Consider the following 27,091-nt stretch of genomic DNA (forward strand, 5'->3'; position numbering starts at 1 on the left):
AGAGGGAGTGCGCCTGACTTCAGGATTAGAAGGATAGATACAAGGGAAAACACTAAGGCTTCTACATAGCCTTATTTAGAGTCAGTTTCCAAGTCCTATGCTTTTCTTGCCTGTTTTCTGATCTATTTGTACCACAATTAAACAAATGTGGTTCACACCACGCATCCAGCACAGAGTTGCGCTGCATCCTGGAGCTCTGGCACAAGCAGTTACACACCAGAACTGCCAACATGTCTCCACGTTGAACAGGTAAGAACCACAACAGCTGTCCTGATGTAGCTACTGTAGAATTAGCTCTCTTGTGTTTCAGAGGAATATTACAGACATGTTTTTATGTAATTAAGTCTATGCATGGTGTAGAAAATTAAATGCTTGTGACAGCTACAGCTTGTTCCAGCTCTGCTGTTAGGCTGTAGTTGCAGAGGTGTGGGATTTTATCAGACAGAAAACATTAAGTGATCTTCAACCTGACTTTAGCAAGTGGACAGGCAAACTTTGACGGATTGGTATTGCAATAGTTTCCTGCTCTGATTTTACTACAATTACCTCTAGTCTTTTAGGAAAGCTATACTTTTTCAACTGCAGACAAGTAGTTTGCATCTTGTACTACTTCACAGCAGGAAAAAGTGTCGCCTTGCTCAGTTATGTGCCTCCATAAACTACAGCATACATTCCAAGAATGCATGCTTTATGAATCATAAATTTATTTATTTATTTTTTCCTCCTGTACATCCTTTTTAACCTGGCAGCTGCTGCACCTTTTCTGTCTTTGTTTTTATTTGGTTAAAACCATCATCAATACTTTGCAATTCATTTGTGGCTGAACTGTATTCTGCATGCTGAGGCTTTCTCAAGCTTCCAAGTCATTTCAGAGGCATTAAACTTCCACTGTCCACCATCCTTTTTAACATTTTCTAACAGCAGAGCTGGAGAGGGAGTGACATTTGCTGCTGAGTAACAAATGCCTGCAGACACAGCCTGAACTAGCAGCATTTCTCAGGCTGAGACCTGCATGCCAGGATCACCAGCTATTCAGTGTTGTAGTTAAAGAAATTATGAAGGCCTCATCCAAAATTCAGAATATGCCAAGCTTATCATCCCTGCAATGTATATTAATGGCATTTAACAGACAAAACCATAGAATAGCAGATTCTATGATGAAAAATGATGAAGGCTAACCAATAAGACTCAGACTTTTGACCACATTTGTTTTCCTCATATGTTCAATTAAGATTATGAAAAGCAGGAACTGTCACCCAAATATTTAAAGCTCAAAGCAGCTCAGACAGTGTACAAAGGCGAGTTGAGCCACGTGTTGCAGAACTGAGCTACAGGCTTGTCCTGAAAGATGACAAGCGAATTGCTGAGATCAGTTTCCCATGCTCAACACACAAAATAGGTCACCTGTTGTACCGTATTTACACACACTTGCACTGAGCCAGCAGCAAATCAATAGGCGCTTTCTTTCACAGCTGAACAGATGCAAAGCCAAACCATTTCTCACCCTCCAAGAAAACGCACAGGCAGGCCACTAAAGTCTGATCGAGCAGAAATACAAACTAGGATAGAAGAAACATACCACGGACAACCCTGCTAGCAGTTTTTAACGTCACAAACCTCTTGAAACAGAAAACATAGAGAAAGTGTCTGAAGACGCATGATACTGCATGCTGTGTTGTCTAATTGACCTATTTTTCCCCCCCTTTCTGTTAATAAAAAGAAAGGAAGGAGAGAAGAAATCTTTCCTATCAGCAGCAACAGGGATTGTTGCAGGAAGAAGATAATTCCCCCCCGCTGCTCTACTGACAGTCACTGAGCTCCACAGGAGGAACACGGCATTTTAATCATGGAATTGAAAAACACAGCAGTTCCTAAGTCTTCAACTCACCTTGGCTGATTTACATACATTTAGGACAAACAGGCTCGCTGCAGAATTATGTTGAATGTGGAAGTTAGTAGAGGAGGGAAGAACTCAGTGTAATTCCTAGTTCATGGTTGTGTGTGTAACCCCTCAAGAGCATCCTAGATAAAGTGACCACTCTTCCTTCAAAGCAGCATGCAGACTTCCTAATTCCAAGTCATGCGCCTTATAAACTCAGTACTATTTAAGAAACAACTCAGTGATAAAAAGATCAGCATCTTATTAATGCAAGTCAAGGCCCGATCAGGGTCCACTGAAGTCATCAGAAAACCTGTGACAGAGGCCCAAGGAGTTCTGGATATTTCATCAGATTGTCATTCTAACAAAGGCAGCCCATATTGGGCTGGCTAAGATGAATGCAAATCTTGCATCAGAAACAGTCAGGCATCCCCAAAATTAAAAATTTGAGCACACAGCAGATTATAGGCAGCAGCTTTGGACATGTGGCACAACATCTGTTACAAAAACACTAGAAAGCAGACCTGCGGCAAACTGGACCTTTGCCAGCTCTCAGGATTTCTTTTTTTTTTTTCCCCCCTCGACAAGGCTGTCAGAAAACGGACAGATGGCAGCCGATGCACTCACAGGATAGTTAGTTCAGTTAACAGTCAAGTATGTTGAATGATTTCAGATTCACTCCACACCAGGCATTGTATTTTGTACTGAATCATTAACACTGTGTCCTAATAGGAATATAGTTCAGTAGCAAGAAACTGGCAGATATTGTATTTCACAAAACAGTTTATCTGGAACAATTTGTCAGAGAACATTAGAACTGCCTTCATGAATAAAGCCAGAATCAGCCGAGTTTACCAAGCTGGTTCGTACATAATCTTAACTGTGCAGTATTCAAAGAATAGGGATTGAAACAAACATTAAGATGCAGGGCAGATAGTAGCACAAGTTGTTCCCACATGTGAACTCGACTGAAAAAGCAGTGTTAGCCATGCACAGCATGTGGGATACCTTATCACTGTGGCTTGTCTGTCTTACCCCGTGCAAGGCACTGAGCTCTCCCAGCAGGCCAGTTCTCACAAGCAGCCCTCTGGATGGGATGACATGCTCGTCCCCCTGGCTCAATGATGTGAAGATCTGACCCAGGAAAACTGGTATGTCTCAGCTTTTATGAGTGCAACCTGCAAATGAAGATGAGGCACTATACCTCCAGAGGACAAACAACTCAACATTGAAGACTGGTGAACAGCACACAGGTGGACTTCTGGCATTAAGAGAACTATCTTTTCATTCTTCCTCTTTATGATCATACCTTCAGCAACGTGTTTTGTAGACTTGGTGAGAGTTATTCCATCATCTTACTTTTTTAAAAAAAAAGAATTTTTTTTTTTTTTTTTTTGCAAGATGGCAAGAGTTATCCTTGGAAAAAAATGTTTGAAGAAAACTAAAAGTCACAAAGCATTCCTAGCAACCAAACAAGAAATCAGTGACCTACAGAGTCAGGTAATGGCCTACAGCAAAACTGCAGGTGATCTGACTTGCAGTAACATTATTACACTGTGCTGTAAAAGACTTGTACGCTGGACCCACTCAGGAGCCCTCCAAAAGCACAGATCTGATGATGTAAGTATTGAGCTGAGAGCAGCTCCACACATGAGGATAACCTCAACACCTCTAACACAGCAACAAACCCCCCTATGGTCAATCAGTGAACATGACATGGATCTTACTCTACGTTCCCATCTCTGCTGACATTGGTTTTCTTTATAAGCATTTAGACAGCATCACCACAGTCAGACAAGGAAAAAAGTAAACCAGCAATGGCAGCTGAGAGCTCATCTGGCCTGCTCTAATTCAGGGGTGGTGGTAGAGGAATCTTCAGAACTCAGCCAAACTGAGCTCATTTCTTCTGGCTCAAATTTTTGCGAAAAATCTGATTAAACCTCAGTGAAATTTAATCTTTGCATTCCAAGCCTTCTTTCCAAAGGAAAAAATAAAAATCATCTGAGGGCATAAATTATCAAGAGAGGAGAGACACGAACCAACTCTGAGAAAACAGATGAAAAATAGTTTTCTTTTCTCAGCACTTCTCATCTGGTAAATCTGCAAAGCTATTCCAAAAAAATGAATTGCAGAAGAGCTGCATGTCACTTTTCAACAGTCAAAAATACACCTTATCAGATAGAAAGTCAAAAAGAGTACGAAAAGGCAGGACAAATTAGCTACAATAGATTTTGGAATGCCAGGCATTCATGATATTCTTTCATAATGCCAGACAGTCATAAAGGCCGAAAATTTGTCTCCCGGCGGTCCCACAGTAGTAACTTATTTCTCATTTTCCCTTTAATTCCTACAACAGACAAATAACAAATCTAGCACATATATATTTTTATAGTAACAGCACTTCCTCATAACAATTCTGCTTCAAAACCACACACTAAGATGGAATTAGCAAAACCCAGTTCACAGCCTGTTTTTTCAGCCTTAGGTCCACACTTCCCATTCATCCCCTGCTAATATCTATCTCACATTGTCCCAGGAGAGAAAAATAAAAACAGAATTCTTTAGCTTTCCTGAAAACATTTTTCCATTTATGTATAGATAAAGCATAGCAGTATTAGACTCAAACGAGACAACCGCAGAATGCTGCTGCCTGGGTGTGATTGGCCATTCACAGAAAGCCTTTGCTACTGAGAAGGAAAGGGATGTCAGTGGGAGTTTATCCCCATCTGTCAGCTCAGCAGCACTGACGGTGCTGAATGAAGTCTTTCTGCTCATTCAGCATCTGTGGCCTAATATTTGCCAGGAGTTTGATCTTGACCTCTTGGGCTGTGCCTACAGTACCCATGGTTCCCAGGTGGCTTCCAGCCAAGCATCAGCCTGGTCTAGGACTGCTGAGCTGGCAGAATCAGAGTGCCGTAAACCACATTTTGTTGATACAGCACTGTTACTGGTACTTCTTAGCATCTCCAAATACTCTACTACGCAGTCCACTAAGATTAGATTTTGCAGCTTCAAGGAAAGAGAATAGGCTAGTCTTATCAAAGCAAAGCAAGCATATATTTAAAGAGAAAAGAATAACATAAAAGCAGGTGAAAAAATTCACCATAGGAAGGTTTTGCAAGTTTTTTTTTCCCTCTGATTATCTAACATTCCAGCCATCCCAGCTCAGCTTTTTACCTTATATTATCTTGGACAATGCAAAACATCAACAAACATCACAAGGGAAATAAAATTTTGTGGCTAAACCACAAAGGATACTCTAAAATAGTTGTAGATGTATTAGGTATGACTTAAAGAAAAAAAAAATAATGGAAGATATGTCTATGCATTCATATATTTTTAAAGCATCTCTTCCCCTATAGCCTTATAATTGCTAATAGTTTCTGCTACTCAGTAATCCCAGAACTCACACAATTATGCAACAAAAACACAGTTGTACACGTACAGTTCCACAGCAGTACAGTACACTGATAGAAGCCTTCATATTTCAATCATGCAATTAAAACTTCAATGCTAATATTGCAATAATAGTTAGAAAATACTACCTATGTAGAAAGTTACAGAGCTAAAAATTAAGGTGACATCATGAACTCTTTGTATGGATGTGCATCAATTCAACTGTTCTTGCCTGGGCAGGTAAGAGGTTGTGCCCTGTTGGAGATTACTTCAGAACACATGTTCCTTGTGAATGGTGTCACATTTAGTAATAGATATAAAGGAATTAATGTAATCACTGGCTATGTTGCATAATTTTTTAGGTATAAAGTGGACTAACATTGCACTAAGATTACTGTACATTACCCATGGATTTTAGTGCCTCTGTAGAGAAGGATTATAGACTTTTATAAAGCAGTAGGCAATATATTAGCTTTTCTTTATATAAAAATAATAATAATCCAGAAACACAAGTACACAACTTTCTTAGTAACACTATGGTAACTACAGAATGTGCTAAGCAAAGTCATATTTATTGCTTGACTAGATTTTATTCGGTTAGGGCACCTGTAACGTTAACAGAGTGGGTATCACAAAGACACAATAATAGCTACCTTCTCTCATCTTATTGCCTTGAGCAAACAGTGCCGTCTCCAATACCAAAAACAGAATAACATCACATTAAACATGCAAAATCCAAGAAGATACCAGCTTTGAATATTCTTTGATCTTTCATAACAGAAGGAAGTATAAACCAAGATCAAGTTTATTAAATACAGATAAAAGCACAGTCAAGTTCCTTCCTTTCCAACAGCAGTTAAAAATTGGACTTAGATTTCTTAGAGACAATAAGTCTTATATTTACATGTTACTCCTTCAATATACTATTTTAAGTTAATTACCCAACTAGAATCCATTTTTCTTCTGCTTCTAAACTGGGAACTGCTCTTTCTTCCCAACGTGAGGACATAAGTGTTAATTGAGAGTATGAACTTGCAGCACTTACACAGAGAGGGAACAGAGCTGCTGCAGTAATACAACAAAATAAGAAGTTTGAGCATTATTTTAAAGTGTACTCTATCCACACATAAAACAGCCTTCCATCCAATTCAATTTTCACTCCATTGTAGGAGCAGAAGATTCGGGGTACAGGTTAGCTGAAGAGACAATGACTATTAAAAGAATAGATCTCTCCACCCTTGGAAGTACCTTGAAAACTGCCTTCTGTTCCTAGCACTATGTGAATTCATCACTTAAATGCAATGCACAATAAACAACTGTAGTGCATTTCAATTTCACTTTTAAAAGCAATTTAGTCACTTTTTATACTTCAAGGATTGTAATTCTTTACAACAGCAGCAGCTTGAAATGCATTACAATGCCCAATTCATTTGAGACTTAATTGCAGAATGCTTTTAATATGGCCTTTAAGATAAAACACAATCTAAGTACCATAAAAACCTTACAGCTTCTTCCACAATTAAACTCCTTCAATGAAGAGCACTATCTTGTAATTTTGCAAGTCAAAGCATCAGTTGCATATGCTAGAGCACAATGTAGCGCAAGAAGATGCCAATGATGATGGAGGCTTTCTTTCAGAACATGAAGGAATATGATACACCAAGGTACTGGTAAATGACATTCTGTTCTCATGTCCGTGTATAAATATCAGATTGAAAAACAAGTATTTTCCTTACTGCTTAAATCATTCTCATGGCACTCAGCGAAAGGTTTGATGTACTGTTCCTACTGACACGAGCAGCATAGCATTTGCTCCATGTAAGGTACCACCGCCCTCAGCTTCTGCAGAATGAATTCAGCTTACTTAACGGTTAACACATACTAGACTATTTCTTGAAAGATTGTTTGAGAGGTATGAGAAATAGTAGTCAAAATTCAAACCAGCTTCATTAAAACTTACAGCCCTAACTCCACAAATCAACATTTTCACCCTTCTGTCCCACTTCACCCCAGGCCAGCAATGGCTGGGTTGATAGAAGGCTGAGTTGTGCCCAGAGCTGGTTTCAAAACCATGAGACAGAATGGCATCCATCCATATACGTGCCCAGCTATCATTATCATGCAATATTCAGCTTCCTCCTAAGATAATTTTCCAAGCATACCTCAGTAGAAAGAGGTCAGATTTTGTTTCATTTTTATTCAATAAACAAAAAAAACTATTCGTAACTACAGACAATATAGTCATGTCTCTCTGCTTTCCCAAACCAGTTGTGTAATGTTGCTGCCCTTTTGTTAAGACAGTTCACACTGGCACTTCAGAAATGGCTGCAGTTTCCAAGAGATGACAGAATTTCACATCCCCGCCCTATTTCCTCTGAGCGCCAGATCCCTTCCCAACGCCTGCAGCAACACTTTGAAGTAGGTGCAATTGCAGCAAATGCAAAAGATTAAAGGATTCTGGAGTTCATGAAGAGAGGTGCAGAGCTCACTATCACCAACAAAGGTTCATCTAAACATTTTAATTTTTTATTCTAAAATTTTCATCATGAAAAAGAGTTGCACCATAATTCCTTTCCCCAGGATACATTTTACATAACTGTCTATTCTGTCTGTGACTAAATCCTTCGATGCATATAAATGGACGTGCATCTCAGCCTTCCATCTGCACTCCTGGGAGATTGTGCAGAACCTCACTCTCAGACAACAGCATATCAAGAACTGAGAGGATGAAAGATGTTCAAAACATACAGAAATATTATCACAGCATTTTCTTTTTTTAAGCAGCTCTCACATAGATTCCCCACATTTTTGAACATCCTCCTATAAAGAGGAGCTGTAATACTCTTCTGACAGATTTTTGTTTTGTTAAACATTTCATTTACTTGGTATTCTGTTAGTTTAGAAACTCTGAATTGAGGCTTAGAAAAAGCAGCTGACAACACATGAGCACCAACCACCACATGTCCCTCCAAAGCAGCCTACCATGCTTTATTTCATTCAGAACAAGGATCTCTACCTGGTTTCCTACCTTTGTTCAAAACCTTCTCATCCTCAGTTATAACTTGCCCACATCACTAACCATTCCTGAACCTCCTGGCAAGGGCGCTGCTAGCACAGCTGCACACATGCATGGTACCACAGTACATTGACAGCCTATGACACAGGCTGCAGCAAATTTCCTTCTAATTCACATTAATGTTCAAGAGATAACATGCTGTTGCATGGAGATTTTGCTGTTTAGAGGTTGGCATGGCAGATGAAGAAACAGGATCAGTCTGAGACAGAAGATAAAGCAGTTCTGAGAATCAGAAGTCTATTTTATTATTTCTTTACTCCAAGTCTGTCTGCCCAAAAGTCACCCCTAAAACTTGGGGTCCTGCCTCTTCCCTTCAATTATGGCACATCTTGCCAACCCTAACCTCAGCATCATTTCCTTTTCTTCCAGCCCTATAGTCCCAGTCTACCGTAAAGCTTTTCACCTCATACTCATCTATGCACCTTCCTTACCCTCTTTCCTGACTCTGCAGATCCCAGCATTGCCTCAGGTGATGCAGAGTACATAGCTCAGCCAACAGTGGTGGTGTCTTCAGGCAGTAACACGTTGGAGGTATCTATAGCAGCTGAGCTATCATAACCACAGCAAGCTGTTTCCACATTTACTGCTGAGCTCCTGAGCAGCCTGCTGGCCCTGATCTGCAGTTCCCACAAATCAGCTGGTACTGGTGAAGACTGTGAACTGTATTACTGATGCCCTGCAATTTTAGTCAATGCAAAATGTCTAGCTTACACTTAACATAGGTTGAACTTGGATTTTTGCTGAAGTCTACTTTTTCTGGGATGAAGCTGCTTGCAGATCTTAGTTTCTCCTCCTGTGTGCTTTATGCACATTTATCATAAGATGCCTGGTCACAGCTCTTGTCCTTCTATCCGCCCTCCCCCCCAACCATCCCAGCCAGAGCTGCTGGAACATTCTACAGGAGCATTACCAACCTCAGTATCAGAGTCCAAAAACTCTTTTTTTAAACCACTCCCCATTGCTGTATTACAAGGGTAGTACTTTAGAAAAGGGGCAAGTGCAGAAAAAAGAGGAACCACAGTGGGGTGTTGGTTTTATAGTTTGAACTATAACTAACTATAACTGGAAAAGCTGCAAGGCAAAGAACACAGTACAACTGGTAGAAATATTAGTAAAGATAAGCTTAAATCCCTAACAAATAAACAGTACTTGGTGAGTTATAGCATTCTATGTTTAATAGTCAGCACAAAAACCTTGGGGCTAGAGTAAAGTAAACAGGCACAGAAAACAAAAACTGCATCCCAGCAGTGTTTGAGAGTGTATCTTGTGCTCATGGTGCTTCTGATGTGACTAGTTTTTACTATAGGCAAATAGGAACATCAAGGAAAGTATTAACCAGTGACAGCTTTGTCTAAGTACTCAGCAAAATGATAAAGCACAACAAAATGTGAGAAGTTTTAAAAATATTAGTTGTACAACAAATTAAGTATTGCCATCATATTTTAGATGAAGGTTAATGAGGTCATTTAAAAATTTAAAGCTCCTTCACTTTTGTGTACAGCATTTCAGACACTTCCAAGAAGTTTGGTGCCAAAAGAACTATGCAGTGTTTCTGCTTCTCCAACTGAGTGGACACTTGCTCTCCCCAACCCTTTCACCACACACTGCCTTAGTTGGTACACCCTCAGATGTTCCCCCAGCCTTAGGAGCTAAATTTATCATTCTTAACCAGTAATACTTAGAAGCCCCAAAGAGTGAACAGCTAGCACTCGCTCTAGTGTGTTCCACTTCAAACTCCTCCCTCCCCCCTTCTTTTTTTTGGGTAAAGCTTTAATAACCCAGAGGTGTGAACAGATGAAAGTGATACCTCCAAAGCCAACAACTCAAAATACAACATAATTCTATTCCCTGCCTGGTGTCTCCTAAATTTCCTTGGCCAGTCCTCAAAGTTTTTCACAGAGACCAGAAGCCCTTATCTGATGGAATTCAGCATCAGTAACTTCAAAGTTGTGCTCTGCGGGCGCGATGGGGAAATCAATCCAACCATGGTACACAGTGATTAGATCTGCTATTGCCACTCAGAAGAGAAATGTGTGGACAGTCTTGTGTAAGCATTAGCTCAGCATTCATCAACAAAGGAAAAATGAATCAGAGGAGCAACACTTCAAGGAGCAGAGAAGGAAAGAAAATACCATCATGTCTGTCACCACAAATCTACAGTATATCCACATTTGTGGTTTTTCTATTTTTCCCCCCCTCCCCCTCTCTAAACTGTGTTCAGTTCTGCTTCTAATCCCAAAAGAGCACTGAGGGAAGTAAAATTCTTGCAAAAAAGTGTGGTTAGAGATACCAAGCGCCATCCATGCTGAAAGAGTCAAAACTAAGGTATCCTTTCTGACTAGAGGAGATGTGATTAACATGGGAAGATAGTGTCACAGAATAGTTCTGGAGTTAAAAGCTTTCCTCCTTACTAGAACATTGTCACAAAGCACAACTCCAAGGACCCAGTCTAAGGCTGATGAGCCACTGCTGGTATCCTCATTCATGGTACCTAGTTAGAAGGTTGTTTGAAGTAGCTCACAGCAGAACAACGTGTACAGTAACTTCCTCACCACCACCCCCTCAAAAGACAGGATCAAACCAGGCTGACTTGGTGCTTTTACCAGATGGCGTGCATCAAGAGGCTTCCAACAGAGTGCTGGCTAGAAGCTAAAGCTGCCTTAAAGATAACGTGCAATCTGAAATTGGAGACTGAGTAAAGATGCCACCTGCTCTGCCCTACAACGCAAGCCAGCCTCTGGACTGGAGCCAATTCTAGGGGCAGAGATTACTGCAGCTTGTTCACACATACATGCATATGTGATGGAATGCATTTTTTCCTAGTGCAGAGCTATTATTCCAGAACACACAGAGGCAATGGATTTTTTTTCCCCACTTTGCCTGAGGTAGGTGCCACATAGTCTGGAGAGGTGAAAAAGGATGAGGAAAAAATCTATATCTTCTTAAGAATTCTCTTTAAACAACTTTAACTCCCTTCACTGCCTTAAGCAGCAGATTCAAGCCAGGATGACTACATCCTATTTTACCTTCAGAGAGTTCTCATCAGGACCAATCTAACAAATACATTCCAGAAGGAAAAGAATTGCCATTTCCCCTACAGCAGGCCTGTTCCATTCCGAAATGCTTTTCACAAAGCAACCCAATGCTAAGAGCTCCCTCACCCCTTGAAATTCAAAATTAAGAATTTCTTTAGACAGATCACATTGGCCAAAACCCAAAAGTTTCTGCTACAAGAAACTGTTTGCATCTCCACATCCATACTGCAACCCTAACCACAACCTTACTGGACCAAAAGGTATATTAATTCATGGCTCCTGAAGCCAAGTTATTTGTTTCCTGTAGATTTTTCAGCTATTGCTGTAGTTTGCATCTCTCCCTGCTAACTACAACAGTTACAGGAAAAACCTTGTCGCTTTCTTTCCAGCCCTAGGAGCTGGGCACATCAAGAACATCCGTAAATGAATCTGAACACTGTCAGTTTGTCTGGTCCTGGAAAAGGGGCTGTCAAGGCCCCCATCCTGCGAGATTCCTCAAGATAAAATGGCACGAACTGATCTGATCCATTGGATCAAATCTGAACTTAAAGCTTTCACTTCACAATACGTGCTTAAGTGGTAATATCCAGTTCTGACACAAAAACCCCTATAGTCACCTGCCTCTCCAGATCATTAAGTTTGTTTATCCAAGTCAGCTGTTCTCTACACTACTGAATGAACAAATAACTGAAGGTTTTGCTTTGTGACTAACAATCTCAAGAGTGATCTGAGCAGATGCTCAAAGAAGTCAACCCTGAATGCATACCGATGTTTGCTATTCTGCCAGCTAAGAGTCATAGCTTTGAGTAACACCTCTGGAGAAATCAAACTTAATCCTTGTGCCAAGCAAGATTTAGTTTGAATTTTGGACCACTGAGGTGATAGAGATGACTGAGAGGAAAAAAACAAACCACCTTGATCTGAGCTAAATTACTATTGAACTGAACACCCCTCTCTTTTATAGAGGAAGACGAGCATGTCAGCATGGTAATTATTACCTGACAGATCTAGTTCATGCAGAAATCAGCTGCAAGTCTCAGAGAGTTGAAAAACACTAGCCTGAGGAAAATGGAAAGCAAATGCTTTAAGTATTGGTATAAAATAAGTAAATAATTTTGATGGCAAGCAACACCACTAAGGAAGGGCATTCTAAAAGTCACATAAAATCACCACTCCACTGTTAAAGACTGGTCCTGTGATGGTCATCCAAATTTCAGTGCAACTTCAGTTGCTCCCTGGAGCATCTTGCACAACATGCTTAAATTCCATAGTTTTGGCTTCCTCCAGGAAACCACAGCTGCTTTTCTTTGGATAACAACAAGTCATTAAGGTTTTCACAAACAATTTCAAAAACTTTGAGTGGCCATTGGTGTTTGCGTGTGTGAAGATGGAGGAAGCAGTTTGTCAACTTCTGCCTTCCTAGCTAACAGCCTCCCAAGTTGCACATCTCAGGAAAAAGACACCAAAGTGTCAGATGGTTTTCCTTCTGCAGCTTCCCACCCCATTAAAATGCTCTGCAAAGGTGTAATGTTTGAACAGGGGCAAAACACCACCTCTTGAATCTTTACATCATTCACTCTAGCTTTAACATCATTTGATTGCATGCTGCTGTACAGAAGTCAGATGCATTTGCCTTCCTGCATTGCGAAGTGAAGATAGTTAGCAGATACATGGCATAACCTTTAATGAGCTTCATCAGACTATTAAACTGCAGAAAAATATTCTGTTGTAACTTTCAGCTGGATCATTCCAGCAGTAATAAGCAGCTTTGAGACTGTTGAAGAGATGAAAAAACTGTCGTGGGTTAGCCTAAAATCTACCTGCACCCAAGACAGGGGGGCAGTCGGCCCGCAGGCCGCTGGCCCAGAAGGGAAAAAAAACAGGGAAAAGGAAATAAATGCAGCGGCAGCGATCTAAGGAGGCACACTATTTTACTAAATACTATATCGGAATACAGAATAATACAATATAATGCAATATAATTGGAATTAAGGCTAACAAATCAAGTAAAATAAGAGAGAGTGAGTCCCGAAACCGAGAGGCCTACTGTAACTCTAGGCGAAACGGCTGGAACGCTCCCACACGGCTCTCCCCCTGGCTGGCAGGATGCAAGAGAGCGAGTCCAGCACTGAAGTGAGATTATATAGTCCTGGTCATTTGACTGACCGTGGTGCTCCCTGGGACATGTAGTCTTCTTTCTGTGAGCAGCAGATTCGTCAAAATTATCTATGCTTAACATGATGTTATGATGTGGAATACTGATAGCAAAATTACAACATTGCAAAACCATGACAAAAACAAAACAAAACAAAAAACAGGTCTATCTCAGAGAGTGCAAGATCCAACAGTGCAAAGATGCAAACTCTTGACATGGAGGACAGCTGCACAAAACAAAATTAGCAATGCTTTCACTGGTCAGAGCACACACTAAAATAATAACTAGAAACCCAGAGTGATGATATTAGGCTTTTGTTATACGACCTTGTCAGAACTCCCCCTAGCTGGAAAGAGTCCTGCAGTTTTGCTCTTTCATTTCACCCCTAGAGCCAGGCATCGCTAAGATGCATCTATTTTCCCAGCATGTCATTTTTAGAAGTTGAAATTTTATTCAATACATTAAGTTGCTCATCTGTTCTCAGGAAAAGAAAACAACACCTATATCTAAACTTGTCAATAGCATATCTGAACAGTAAGTAAATTTACTGCACTGAGAAAGCATTTCATTACCAACCATTCAGACCACGTCTTTGTTAGGAAACTGATGAATAGCACATTTATAATACAGGCTTCCTGAGTTCTAAACTATGATTTGCCCACAATATCCACTCTCAACCTTCTTGCCCACTTTTGCAAAGGCTACAATTGCTACAAGATCAGGTGAAGTTCTTATTTTCAGGCAGCATTTCTAAACATTTGCATTACAAGTCCTGTAAAAACACAGACACAGGTATGATGGCCTGTACATTTGGTCATCTGTATCCACATATGCTACGCACTGCTTACATGGTTAATATTTACCTCTTTTCTTCTATAACAGATATTGCATTGCTATTGTAAAGAAAGCATCCCCCATTATACTTCAGTTACCCAAGGAACAGCCTGGAGTAGCAGCTAAGTTACCATTCCCTGTACTCATTGGAAAAGCTCAGAGTAGCATTTGAAAATAGCACTAGAAGGAAAGCATCTCAGAAAACTTAGATTGTGGCACTCCAGAGTTGACAAATCCCAAATAACAGCAAGTTCTGCATTTCCACAGCCTCCTATCCTTACCAGGGAGATTTTCCATATCTACTGTGCGATCCTAACCCACATCATTGACTCCACACCTTCTTCAAGAGCAACATTCTAGGACAAGCCTTTTACCAAGTACCTTCATTCCACATTCATTTCTCCCTCAAGACATCCGCCCATTTTTCCTAGGAACAGAAGACCTTCCTGAGCTGTTTTCAGTCACCTGCCTCCTCCCTGTGTGCATCCTGAATGCAACACAAACACAGCTGTGAACAGGAACACCTGGATGCACCATCCCTTCCTTGCTCCCAGCTGGAACTGGGCAGCAAGGAGCAGACAGATGAACTCACTGATGAGCCTCTGTACCTTTCTCTCTGAGCCTCATCACAGACAAGGAAATCCTTACATCAACTTGGTATAGAAATCATTAGTATTCTTGCGGAAGGCCTCTACAGAACTCAGTGCTTGGTAATTGTAGCCATATTGTCCTGGGTACAGAGACATCAGTCACGCAGGCCTCCACGTTGATACCTGCGGATGTGCTTTGTGGTCTTAAGTCACAGGATCTGCATATCGAACGTAGATGCCTTGAACACCCACAGAAAAAGGGAAAGTTTCCAGCTTTCTTCTAAAATAATTTCCTGACTTTAAAACTCATTTATCCTGAAAGCTTTTACTCTCCTGGATACAGTTTCTTTTTAATGATTTTTAGCATATTGTGCTTAGGTGAAGAGAAGTACTTCAGGAAAATCTACTCCTTTAATAGTTTGCTTAAGAGGATGCTATTGCAGTGAATTATCTTTCTTTAGCCACAGCTGCCTCCCAATGGATTTCTTATGTTTCTTACAGGGAATTTAAGAGCAGCCTCTGAAGTCTTAGAGAACTGACAAACTACTCATTTAGAGAGGCTCCATGCTGGGTGACTCCCATGATCTCCTTTTCTTTACAAACAGCATTTCTTTTAAAAAGGTACAGAGTTTGTTTCCATATGCTCACGATTTCTCAATACTGCTGTTGTTACAAACTAGAAAATGAATGCCTCCAGCTAGCACTAACATTTCTATCAATGTAACAGCCCAGCCTACAGGGATCTAATTTACTGAAACTGGTTAAGTGCTACACAAACATCATCTAGAGAGATTAATTGGCTGTTAAAGTTTGATTGCTTTGCAATCCCTTGGTCATGGTTGGAAAATGAAAGACTGATCTTTTGTCATTACGTAAATACCTTAAGGTATAGAATATATGCAGGGCTTTGTTTACATTTTCTAAACGCAGCAAGTCTTTAGTGGGAAGGAAAGCTATGACCCAGTTATTTATACTGAAGTTTATTTAGTATATTCATTATGAATGACATTTTCCTGAAGTTTATTTAGAAGTAAAGTCTTTCCAGGCTGTAATTAATCCAAATTAAAACACATTTATGCTGATCATTACAGCAATTTGTTACAGACAAGTTTCCATTCGAGCATTTCCCAAAGTCTGCATTACTGTACTCTGAACCTTCAATTTCCAAAGTGCAACTTTCCATTTCCCCTATAAATAGCACAAACCAGATACCCCTTCTCTTGGAATTTTTTCACTCAGAAGTTCCCTGGTAATTCAGTATCACTCCTATTACTCACTTTTCTTCATTCTTAGTCTGTGAAACTCTTGCTTAACCATCAGCTTTGTAACCTTACCTTTCTCAAGGGAAAAGCCTTCATCAAGCATAAGGAAGTCTGCAGAAGAACTCAAAGCTCTGTTCACAGACCATGCGAAAAGACAAGGTGAGGAATGAGAACTGGAGACACCAGCCAAATGAGTTGTCAGCGAGTCCATTTCGCACCACTTGAGCAATTAAAACTATACTATTTCCACAGCACCGTGGATATGAATACAAAAAAAACTTCTTTTCCTTGACAAGCTTTCATCATTTATACACACACTACCTCACTGACAACACTCCTACAATGATCCACTGAAACCTACAGGCATGCCCAAAGCGATGGATGCCCTCATTATTATTTGTATCAACACTGAGGATGATCCAGGTAAGGGTTACAAACACACAGGCACTGGAGTAAGAATGAGATTAAGATCAGAATGGAACTGCCACAATTACTATTAGCAACATGCATAAGAAATTCACTGTGTTCCGGATACGAGAATTTGCAGCCTTTCCATACAGCAGGAAAAGCTTTTCCTTCCCAGGCTCAGGAAATTTGATCGGGAATCAAATGCATTGCATATGAAACCCTCAGCATACTACATTCAATTTCTATTCTACTGATATGTGAATAAACACCCATAATAGTTCAGCATCTGGATTGCATGCAAAGTTGTAATGCAGAGAAGGTGGAGAAGAACTGAGAACCATAGCAGACAGTTCGTATAAAATGGTTATGAAATAGACTCCAAGACAGGGGCCCTACTGCTGCACCAAAATGAAATATTTATATGATTTCAAGATAGTAACGTATTTGTAGCCTGCACAGATAAAAAAATAAGCACAGAACTCCAACTCCACCCCTACACAAATACTTAGTTGCATGATACGTATGCCAGCCCATTTACTGCAGAACTTCTACAGCTCTGAAGGAAGAAAATCCAAACAAACCATTCTATTCAGCTTGTAAAAAACAAAACAAAAAAACACAATTGGTGTATAAAAAAAACAGGTATGGGAAAAGTAATGTAAATGTGTATATAGACAGATGTGTATAGGCAGATTCCATGCATTAGCAGAAGCTCTGAAATTATGAACACAAAAAAAGTGCCCAGATACCATGGCGATCAACACATTATAAAGACAGAGTGCCAGCATATCCAGGAAAGGAGCAATCCTCTAATAGATACGTCCATCATTCCCTTTCCTGCCTCCTTGCTCCTCCACACAAGGTTCTGCAGAGTCTGGAGAGCCATCCACATACCCAGGAACACTTGGTCCAAGAGATACCACCTACATTCAGAAGGCTGCCACTAGATTTGGTAGCTGAGGGATGCTTCAGGCCAAGATGAAGAGTGAACAAGAAAATACACTGTTCAGAGAAGCCACACAGCTTTGTCAACGCTGCCTTGGCAGCCATACTGGAAGCTTGAATTTGCACACTTCATGTAGGTGAACACACCAAACACTACTTGGAATTATTTAAAGGTAGCAAACAGCTGGTTTGGATCATGTTTGTATAGAATAGCCTGCTCAAAACCTCAGATTGCTTCTCCCATTGAGATTACATTCTCCAGTCATTACAGTATCTAAATGAAGTGGTTTCAAAATAGGCACCTATATCACTTAGGGGAAAAAACAACCACACTTTAAAAGAAGCAATAAAACTGTCTCCTTTCTGCAGCAAAAAAGATCCTAGCTTCCTCTGCTTACCAACATCTCCAAGATTTATGGTGTCAGTTGGATTCACCTCCCTCACATCCCATTAAGGGTGGCTATTTCCTGTCAGTGATACACTGAGCAGAGCTGCCCTGCACTCCTGCCCCAAACAGCAGACACCAAGACAGGCAGCCCCCCTTATTGACACCACATCTCCTGCACTGATGCTGTTTGCCTTCTTTACTGCAGCTGTACATGTTGGGATCAGCACTTCAGCAATTTTTATGTTCACTTGAAAGTGTCTTTCCTGGGCAGTGCACTCTGCAATCTCACCCATAATATATGAGGTTTTAACTGTTTCCTTTTAGGCTTTTTTTTTTTTTTTTTTAAAGCCTATTTATAGCTTCCTAACTGACTGCATTTTGCAATTTATGAGCAACTTAAATGACCTGAATCTCCTGTTTCTAATTGTAGTGGGAGAGGCCTCGTTATTTGTCGTGCCTTTCCCCAATCCCTCACTTTGAAATCCTTGCTTTGTGTCACATTGTCAGAAGTGATTACAGCACAAATAAAGACTGCACTAAAAACCACAGATCCTGCATTATGGGCTCTTCCTGGCCTGTAGAGATTATTGATGGTTGATTTGCCTCTTGAATTTGGCTTCCTGAGCCATTTCTCCCTCAGAATATCATCTTGGAGAGACTCCTTCTCTCTCTCTAGTGTCTATCAGGAACAGTAGGATGCATGTGATGGAAGAGCTACTAGCAGTCTGTAATACCCAGCATCACTTCCACACAGCTTTCTTCAGAGCATTGGTGGCTATGGAAGGATATTATTATTTTTGGCTTTTCATCCTCTTCTGCTACCCACCAACTTCAGCAGGTAAACAGTTAATCATAGGACATTTTTTCCAAGTGTTTTCTCATTTGGTCCATTAAAATTCACTTCAAATTTAAAACAACTTCTAAGACTTTCCACATGAATGACATCAAACAGTGCAGCCTAATGTTTTCCAGTATGTTACTTGACCCTCTCCAGTGAAGGCATTATATGTTAGTCACATTCCAGACCTCAGGAATCTCAAACTGAGCACTTTTATTATTTGTATTTATTTGTTTTAAAGTCTGGTTAAAGCTACAAAAGCTTTTAATCTTTATTTCCCCAGATAACACTGGTGGGTACTGGTTATGTTTGCTACATATTACTTGCTATTTTTGTTACTTGGAAACAAACTGTTGTTTCTCAGGTAAAATTCAACATTTGCACTTTTACCATATATACTTACTGTATCTGCAAACCTTCCATCACAAGGCAGATGTATTTATTCTTTTCAATCATTGCTTTCTCACTGGAGATATAAGATTGGATTTAGAAGCTTAAAGAATAGCGCAAGGCAAAGTAATAAGAGAAAGTCATTCCATCTCTATAGGTAGCCCAGTGAAGGGCTCTCTTGGTCCCTCTACAAAGCAGCACCCATTACTAAGAATCTCTTATAGCAGTGATTCAGTTGGAGCCACATCCTAGGTATTTTCACAAACCATGCCATAAAATAAATCTTCCTTAACACCTTTAGGTGTTTTCTTTCAAAGTTTGAAAACAAATTCAGAACAAGGGTTTTGTTTCTTTACTTGCATATATCCTAATTTAGCATATTACTTCCACAATCTTTAGCCTACTGTCTAGATTCATGCAATCAGAGCCATACAGAACATGAAGTAGTTTCAACTCTGAGCCTCTCCCTACTATGTGGCATTTGATACACAATACCATCATAGCACAGATGTGTTAACAGCCTTTCAGCTCCTTACATTTAAAATATTTTAGTTTCAGCAGAAAAACAACAAGGTGCATCATCTTCCATTTCATTCCTTCTTGGCTAATTCTCCTTTGACTTTTCAATGCAAGGACTTATTCCAGTATGCTAGAATATCCACAAAGACAGTTGATATCATCCACTTCATTTATTTTCTTATTAATCCTTACCAAGATCAAAACCCAACAATTAACATATGTAGTCCTCACTGTCAGTCACTGGGTACCTGACTACTCCTAGTCACTATCTTTAAGTAGAGTAAAATGCTGACTAAGAATTTACATCAACACCTGAACTGTCTGAAGGTCATCTCTTTTCATGTCAAGCCAAAAAACCAACAACCTCCTCACACAACTTTAGGGCAGAGGGTTTAGGTAAGCCCATTCTTTGCATAACAAATCTGAGATGTTTATAGAAATACCTAAATATTCAAGAAGTCAGCCACTTTAATACAAACTCTAATGTAGCCCTAGCAGTGCTGGGATTTAAATTTTTAAACTGTATCCAGCTATGTTCCTCAACTCCTAGAGCAAATAATCATGGCGCTCTCCTTGAAGTATCCATCCCTGCAAGCAGCAAGTAATTGCCCATTACCACAGCCTTAATATTATAGTATTTGTTGTCATTCCTGAAGGAATTGCTGTAATATACATGGCACTGTATTCATGTGGCACAAGCGGGAACACAGAGCCCCAGTGCAGTCTTCCAGGCAATTTGATCTCTGCCTTTATTATCTTGTTTTCACTAGACAGTTGTAAGTGACTGACTCCAGTATTATGGTGTCTAATTTATTCACATCAGCTTTACTGGATGCTGCACAACCCCACTGATGCGTCATTTTGGAGGATCCACATCTGCATTAGACCAAGGTACTTTTCAGTTACCTGTTTTCAGAATCAATATTAACCCAAATAAAATAGGGGAAGACAAAAAACAAAGGAAGAAAAACCAGCTATGACCACGTTTTAACAGCAATTCTAGTTCACGGATCTCAGTTTACAAAGGAAAAGTTTGCATCACTTACACAAGTATGGTAATATTATAAGGGCATATTAATATTACCATTATGAGTCTCAATACTTGAATATCACAGATGTTTCACATTACTCACAGAAGAACTTTGATTATTTTTAACAAATGGTTCAAGCTCTTTTTCCTCACTTTTGCCATGTGTCAAAAACTAAGAACATCTCAGTCGAAGTTTTTAAAAGGCTATTTGACCGGAAATTGGAAGTGGTTAACATTCTGATGCAATTTTAACTACCACGTGAATATCTAATTGGGCAATCTCTTGTTTTAATGGACTGTTTCAAAGTGCTGCATCCCCAAAGATAATGGCTTTGATTCAGCACTGTGTCAGCCCACTTTTACAGTACAACTAAGTCAGATTATAGTTCTTACCATCCTATAATGAGCTCCTTTAGAAAGTTTAATCATTTACCAGTTTCCTCCAAGATATTTCCCACACCTTCTATGCACTATTTGTTATAGAGGAAGAAGAATGGACAGTTAAGACCTCTTTAGGAAGGACATGTGACATCACCAAGCCCAAACAATATTTAAGTAAACCAATTTCACATTAATCACAGAATACAGATGGGGGTACAGCTTACGAAGACTCTGCATATAAAGAAAGCCATACCCTTGCTATTAAACCATCAGCATGAAAAGATTACTTCCTGAAGAAATACATTGTGAATTTATGGGCAGCACATCTGTTCAGAAGGGAGTCAGCACACTCAAGATCTCATGATTAGTGTTTTGGTCTCCTCATGAAGTTCTGCAGCATCCCAGCACCTTGCCATTGCTTGTTCAGAAGTACCCCATGCTTTCATAAATAAGAAATTCATGGGTACCCAGCTGATGTCAGTGAGTGTTCATCACTTGGCTTAGAATCTGTCCCACTGATAGGTTTAAAGAACACCAAGCACAGCAGACACATCAGCCCCTCAAATTTATAGATAGCATGCTGAGAGAAAGACAGATAGAATTTACACAGCACTTTTAAAACAGAAGAAAAAGCCAGTAGCAGGACTTGGAATTGTCCAGAGATATGGAAGAATTTAAATAACCGATTACAGCACTCAGGAACCGCACACCCTCACTCAGCTTACTGCCATGCCAGAGCTCTGCCCATCCTTTCTGTGAACCAGAATCGCAGCCAGCCTGCATAAAAAGGCCTGTGAATGTACTCAGGCTAAGATCAAACTAGCTATTTTCTACAATCTTAATTACGTTCTGTAGAAACACTGTGGCCCAACTCAAATGTCAAAGAATATATTTTTCTTCTAATGGCTTTGTCATGACTCTAGAAGTTTCTTCCTAATAGAAGACATTTCATATTCTATTATGAAGCAATCTATCCCTATTCATCACATGGATTTAAATATTCATTAAATGCTGCCAACAGTAATGCTGTGTGCAATAAAATGGAAAAGAAGAAAGACTGACAGGTAGCTGAAGTCTAACCAGACTGAAAACTTCACAAGGTTTAGTTCATGCTGAAGTTTTTAAGAGGGAATTACAAGCTTTATATTTTCTTAAGTGGGTTTAAACATTGTTTGTCTTTCTGTGTTCAGAGACTGGGGTCAGAAGTGGAATCATCTGTTTATTCTGAGCCACGACATTGTATTTTTGCTTATGTCTTTGGCTTCAGTGTTTCCCAGGAAAGTCCATTTAAAAACAATCTTTATTATTATATTCACTTCAATACTATAATTATTTCACCTACACTAAAACAAGTTTTATATCCCTCACATGTCTGCCAGCTTACTCTGAACTCAGGCATTGCCACCACCGTTGGTTTCAACACCACAATCCCAGAGCAGCAGCAGCTACAAAAGAATGTGGTTCTGAACAAGTCAACAGGCATGGGCAAAATGTCTGCAAGTAACGACATGCTCCAGACCTCAGTGGTTCACTTCTCATTTGCACCAGTATTTCTATTTTTACTATGTGGCAAAAATACCCAGAGGCATTGGATTGAGGGTTTTTTAAATCTATGATTTGTTTAACTTCAAAACAATAAATAAAAACTAAAAATCAATTAGAGTAGCCAGAACGAGAGAGTGCTGCTTTTGTTGGCTGGAAATGAAGGAGCTAATATATCCTTTCATAAACAAACCTCCTCTATACAAGATTTTCTTGTAACAACAGGCAGGCTTCAAAAAAACATTTGGAGGTTTGGTTCGGGATAGAAACTCAGAAGTTCAGAAAACTCAGTTCTCTGCAAAACAGAGCTGGAAGTCTTGTGAACAGCTTGAGTGAGATTTCTAGTTCTTCCCATGTCTGCTCAAGCAGAGACAGTACTGTAAAAACAACCTCTCAGGCTGCTTTTCAGGAAACTGGCTATTTTCTGCTGAACCAGCCAGAAACCATTAAGTTCAATACATAAAATTATGAAAAGAGAAGTTGGCTGCCCTCAAAGGTAAACAGAGGGTCAAGGTGGAGCTTGGCACGCAGTTATTCTTCAGTTAAAGAAGTAACCTTAAAATAAATAAATAAGCTGCTCCATGCAAACCCGCTCAAATTAAAAGAAATAATTTACATAAAGTTTATGAACTCATCTGTTCATCTTCCAGAAGTAATTCAGTGGATGAGATTATTAGCAGGGCCATTAGCAAATCTTGAACTCTTTCAAGGAAAAAAAAAAAGAGATGATTTGTATGTCTAATAAAAACGAAGCCATAATGTTCAGTTTCAATTTGACCAACTAATTGTATATATACTTTCCAAATTAATAAAAATGAACCTCAGCAGGTTCTATTCAGCATCAAACAAGCCATACACCTGAGAAAATTATGAGTTATCAGCAAGCAATGAGAAGAGGTTAAAATGCAGTGAATAAATCACTTCCAGAACATAGAACAGATTCTGCAGGATATCTCATCCAAATGGGTTTGCTTTTCCATGGCTGACAGTACTATATATCCTACAGTCGTAACAGTTCCTGTGTTTAGACACCCAGGAAAAGGGTTGGGCATACTTATAGCAATGGAAAAGAGACAAACAAGATGTTCTTTCAAAAGAACATCTTGGCTGACTGACCTCCTTCACAGGCCTGAATACAAAATCCCCTGGAATGAGCACAGGTGCTCAAAACTAGTATTCGCAGGCCTTAAGTTTTTGAGCATAATAGTTAATAAAATGACCAGGATTCAGCCACTAAGTACAGTATTCTTCTTTTCCTTCTCAGCCTGCAGACAACTCCATTTTAATTACTGCCTGACTCTCAACTAATCTTCATTCCTCACTGTACTCTTCATTATTCTCTTTCCCAGCCTCTTTCTCACCCCAAGGCAAGACTGAGAAGGCAAAGACCGTCAGAGAAAGTGAAGTTGCAGGGGAAACCCTTTCCCAGCAGCCTGGGACAGAATAGAATGGGTTTTCAGAAATCCCCTGCATTCTCATCTCATACAGTGCCACAGCAAATAGCCAGAGAAAGGAAACACCTGAGCCCATGGCCAGGCTCCCCCTCACACACCCCACCAGCCTCTGCAGGCCGATGGATGCGATCAGACATGTTCCTAGCCCCAAGGGATCCCTGACTGATAGATTTTACATCTCAGCCTTCCAAAAGAAAGGTGAAGATGATCAATCACTAGTGTTATTCATTATCAGTCTTAAGAGCTGCTTACAATGCTACTGGCTGGAGGTCTATGTTAAATTTCATCACCCACTGGATACCTATCTGCCACCTCTAATAATTCCCAGCCTGATCAGAGCAATCTAGCTATAGCTATGGCCTAGAGAGATTTTGGAACAATGCAAGTCAAAACACCGTTGCCTTGGAAAAGACATTAAAAATAGATACTTTGATTGCTCATAGAAAGGAGGCATGCTTTGACCCAGACAAGTCCAGGCTAGATTGCCCATGACCTTGACTAATCTTTTCTTGGCATGTTTTTGAGTGCATCATCTCCCTTGAGCACAGTACATGCAGCACTCCCAGTTCCTAATGCAGATCTTTTTTCTCCCCAGGCATGCTCAGATGAATTTGAAGCTAGTTTTCCTTTAAGGACCAGAAGATTGGATATCCACGGTAAAATCCTGGGGAGGAAGAAGAGTGTAAAATTGGAAGGTCCTAGTTGTATAAGAACAACGAATAAGCTCTCAGAGAAAAGGCTAGAACAAGAAAGAGTTGATGATGCTAGGAAAGAGTAATCACTTCTCAGGCAAAGTTCTGTATCACAGAAGTAAGTCATTGAGAATTCCTCCTGAAAGGAAGGCTGCTGAGGCTTCATCATACAGCAATATTAGCCTCTGGCTTTGCACCTTCCTGACCTGCCCCACAAAAGCACCTACTATCATCGGTTGAACTGGTTCTGTAAGCTTTTCAGTCCCTGCAATTTATTTTTCACTCTTTCACAAGATCCCAATATATTTTTTGCTGAATCTAAATCTGTTTTGTGACTTAATGTGTACGTGTTAAACCACAGACATGAGCTAAGCAGTGCCTGCCATACAATGGGATGCGGCAGCATTTAGATCACCCCAGGTCAATTAAAGAAGGAAGAACTGGATACAGTGTTCGAAAGACTTCAGCCAAGGTGTAATAACCTGCCCTCGCCAAAACTCTTCATCCTTGCCCTAGAGCTATAGTTCATCAGATACTTTAATTCACAGTTATGCAGCAACTTTTATCCTATGATCACAAAAGCCTCTTACAGACTGTACATACAGAATAATTCCTGCAAACATGCATGCAATTCAACAGATGCAGCCACACTAAAGTTGAAAACAACATTACACTTTCGACTCTTGGTGAAATTTGAAGACATGCTTTTTTAAGCCAGAATTCTTCCTTTAACCAAAGAAACCCCACACACTAAGTGGTATGAATTTTCTTATACAGGAATAAGGTCCTAATTACTGCTTAATTTTACCAGTTCCTATGAAGCACCAGGAAAAGATTAAAGCAAAAATAAATGTTGGTTCCTTGTCCTGTTTACAGTAATCAGCTCAAACAAAGTAACTTGAGTCACTTACATCATTAGAAGGTACATATGGTTACATTTTTCTCATTAAGTTTGTACAGAAGAAAGGAGATAGATGCCTGCAGACAGAACTCCCTGCAAACAACTGCTTGTCTGATGAATTAAGGAAGTCTAAGAACTCTGTGCCTGCCTACTAATGCAATGCATTTCTTCTGAAGATTCATATTTGAGCTGTTCCCAATGACAGGCATGAGTAGGGAGGTGTTGGAGAGTTAAGAGCAATGCAGAGAAACAGAAAACTAAGTCTTACGCAGACCAGCAGCATAATATTTATCAGCAGCCAAAGACTTTTGTGGTACAGCCAAGTGGTCAGTAAGTGAAAAACACCACCTACCGACTTCCTCACTGCAAAGTATGTTTACCCTGAAAGCTGGCTATTAAATTCATTTTCCAGGAGAGCCTTAACATAGAGAGCAAGTAACACTAAACATAATACATCCTGCTGGCGTTCCTTTCATCCCATAGGATAATACAAACAATTTAAACCAAGTATCCGTGCATTTTTGCACCACCATTTTTTTTTCCCTGGATGTCCAGATGTTTGATTATTCCTTTCATTGGTTAGAAGGAAACTGAGCCAGAGAATCAGGATGAATAGCATGAGGATGAGCAGGCACCATTTCAAATAGTCTGTGCCTTAAATCCATTAATATTCAAGACATTTAAGTGCCATGATACTCAATTCATTTTATTGCAATAACAAAATAGCCTATTCTGCCATTATAAGTCAGATAATCAAGGATGTAAGCATTTTACCTCTAAAAGCTTGTACATCTGTACCACCAGTTGGTAATTATGGGTGTGCTATAGTACTTAAACATTTATTTAAACAGGAAGTCTAGGTTTTCTTTCCTCATTGGCTCAACTCTTTTATTTGCTGCAAATTTAAGACACATTATCTCCTCAAAAGAAAATGTAGACAATTATGATTCTTGCAAAAAAAGACCTGGTCTTTGAAGCACAAAACTCTGTTCCAGTGAAAGAGAATCAGAAGAGTCCACAAACTCGACAGTATGAATCTTACACAAAACTCTGTAATTACAACCACAAAGAGGTGCCTTGGTGTTATCACCCTGTAAGTTCAATCTGAATGTCAAAAAGAGAAAGCTGAAAAGTTTGGGTTCAAACCCGACCAGCTTACAGGCTCTGTTATAAAATACCTCCACAATTACTGTAAAAAAAAAAAACAAAATACCCAACAAACCTCATTACTGTCTTTCCTGTAAATTACCCATTTCACCCCATTGCCCAGAAGCAGCCAACTTAACAGTGAAATGCAGCAGCTTGTTCCTAACACAACTACAATGAAGCAACAAAATGCTATATGCAACCAGATCTAAAAGGAAAAATACAGTCAT

The 27,091-nt window shown here is 39.8% G+C and overlaps 1 long non-coding RNA gene across 2 annotated transcripts; it reads left to right on the forward strand.

Moving 5' to 3' along the window:
• LOC140256674 (uncharacterized) lies at positions 1–27,006 on the forward strand. Of its 2 annotated transcripts, XR_011904828.1 has the most exons (4): positions 1–249; positions 15,467–15,586; positions 16,310–16,386; positions 24,718–27,006. It is a non-coding gene; the product is annotated as an uncharacterized lncRNA (long non-coding RNA). The 2 variants fall into 2 exon arrangements; XR_011904827.1 differs by lacking the exon at positions 24,718–27,006 and having other exon boundaries at positions 16,310–19,912.
• The last annotated feature ends 85 nt before the right edge of the window (positions 27,007–27,091 follow it).

The sequence above is a fragment of the Excalfactoria chinensis genome, chromosome 10, assembly GCF_039878825.1.
Source record: "Excalfactoria chinensis isolate bCotChi1 chromosome 10, bCotChi1.hap2, whole genome shotgun sequence".
In the NCBI taxonomy this organism is placed as follows: Eukaryota; Metazoa; Chordata; class Aves; order Galliformes; family Phasianidae; genus Excalfactoria; species Excalfactoria chinensis.